Raw genomic sequence first — 2500 nt, 5'->3', positions numbered from 1 at the left:
ATTTTCGTGTTGCCACATTGCGTACGAACCGCATGAAACTTCCAGAGGCATTTGCAGCAGGAATGCATGTGCACTCAAAAACTTCTATATGTTTCACGGATAGACCCCGTGAAACGCTAGAAATTGGCGGGGATGTGTCTCTTGTGGCTCACGGGGCTGTTAGGGTGGCACAGAACTCCCTCGGAATGGGAAAAGGGGTCATTTTCGTGTTGCCACATTGCATAGGAACGCCATGAAACTTCCAGAGGCATTTGCAGCAGAAAGGCACGTGCACTCAAAAATTTTAATATTTTTCACGCATAGACCCCGTCAAACGCTAGAAGTTGGCGGGGATGTCTCTCTTGTGGCTCACGGGGCTGTTAGGGTCGCACAGAAATGCCTCGGAATGGGAAAACGGGTCATTTTTGTGTGGCCACATTGCATAGGAACGGCATGAAACTTCCAGAGGCATTTGCAGCAGGAATGCATGTGCACTCAAAAACGTCTATATTTTTCACGGATAGACCCCGTGAAACGCTATAAATTGGCGGGGATGTCTCTCTTGTGGCTCACGGGCGCTGTTAGTTAGGGTCGCACAGAAATCCCTCGGAATGGGAAAAGGGGTCATTTTCGTGTTGCCACATTGCGTACGAACGGCATGAAACTTCCAGAGGCATCTGCAGCAGAAATGCATGTGCACTCAAAAACGTCTATATTTTTCACGGATAGACCCCGTGAAACGCTAGAAATTGGCGGGGATGTGTCTCTTGTGGCTCACGGGGCTGTTAGGGTCGCACAGAAATCCCTCGGAATGGGAAAACGGGTCATTTTCGTGTTGCCACAATTGGCATACGAACGGCATGAAACTTCCAGAGGCATTTGCAGCAGAAATGCATGTGCACTCAAAAACGTGAATATTTTTTCACGGATAGACCCCGTCAAACGCTCGAATTTGGCGGGGATGTTTCTCTTGTGGGTCACGGGGCTGTTCGGCTCGCACAGAACTCCCTTGGTCCACCTGATTCGTGCATACAGGCAGCAACTAAAACTCTGTAAACCTGCTGTGAGGACATCTAAACAGTGGACCAGTGAGGCTGTGGAAGATTTGCGGGCGTGCTTAGACTGTACTGACTGGGATATGTTCACGACTGCTACCAATAGTCTGGATGAACTCACAGAGGCTGTGTACATCAGCTTCTGTGAGGACTGCTGTATCCCAACACGTACCAGGGTGAACTTTAACAACAACAAGCCCTGGTTCTCAGCAAAGCTCAAAAGGTTGAGGTTGGAGAAGGAGGAAGCGTTTAGGAGTGGGGATAGAGACAGATTCAAGGAGTCGAAGAACAGGTTTAGCAAAGCGGTGAGAGAGGCTAAACGACTGTACTCAGAGACACTAAAACACCAGTTCTCTACTAACGACGCTGCTTCTGTCTGCCAAAGGGCTCAGGCACATCACCAACTACAAACCCAGAGCGCCCCACACCACTAACGACTCCCGCCTAGCCAACGACCTGAACGAGTTCTACCGTAGATTTGAAAGACAATTGGACTGTCCTGAACCACCCCTTCCCACCCAAGAGGCCCCATCCCCCACCCATACTACAGAAACGACTCTCTCCTTTCAGGAGGGAGAAGTTAATGGGCTTTTCAAGAGGCAGAATCCACGCAAAGCAGCCGGGCCGGACTCTGTCTCTCCAGCCACCCTCAGGCACTGCGCTGGCCAGCTGTCTCCGGTGTTCACCAACATCTTTAACACCTCCCTGGAGACATGCCATGTACCAGCCTGTCTCAAGTCCTCCACCATCATCGCTGCGCCCAAAAAGCTAAGGCCAACAGGACTAAATGATTACAGACCGGTCGCCCTTACATCTGTGGTAATGAAGTCTTTTGAGCGCCTGCTCCTGGCACACCTCAAAGCCATCACAGACCCTCTCCTGGACCCCCTTCAGTTTGCCTACAGAGCCAACAGGTCTGTGGACGACGCAGTTAACATGGCCCTCCACTTCACCCTACAGCATGTGGACGCCCCAGCATCCTACGCCAGGATCCTGTTTGTGGACTTCAGCTCTGCCTTCAACACCATCATCCCTGCCCTGCTTCAGGACAAGCTCTTCCAGCTGAACGTGCCCTACTCCACCTGCAGGTGGATCACAGACTTCCTCTCTGACAGGAAGCAGTGCGTTAAGCCGGGAACAGAAGTCTCTGACTCCAGGTCCATCAGCACGGGAACTCCTCAGGGCTGCGTCCTTTGCCCACTGCTCTTCTCCCTGTATACCAACAGCTGCGCCTCCAATCATCTGTCCGTCAAACTCTTGAAGTTTGTCGGACGACACCACCCTCATTGGGCTGATCTCTGGTGGGGATGAGTCTGACTATAGGTGGGAAGCTGACAACCTGGTGACCTGGTGTAGCCAGAACAACTTAGAGCTAAATGCTCTAAGGACAGTTGAGATGGTTGTGGACTTCAGGAAGAATACAGCCCCACTCACCGCCATCACCCTGTTAGACTCCGCAGTCAAAA

Source organism: Petromyzon marinus, unplaced genomic scaffold, assembly GCF_048934315.1.
Source record: "Petromyzon marinus isolate PM22_M1 ecotype Great Lakes invasive population unplaced genomic scaffold, UKy_Petmar_22M1.pri1.0 PM_G_Scaffold_28, whole genome shotgun sequence".
NCBI classification, from domain to species: Eukaryota; Metazoa; Chordata; class Hyperoartia; order Petromyzontiformes; family Petromyzontidae; genus Petromyzon; species Petromyzon marinus.
The sequence above is the reverse complement of the archived record's forward strand: the minus strand, read 5'-3'. Positions refer to the sequence as shown.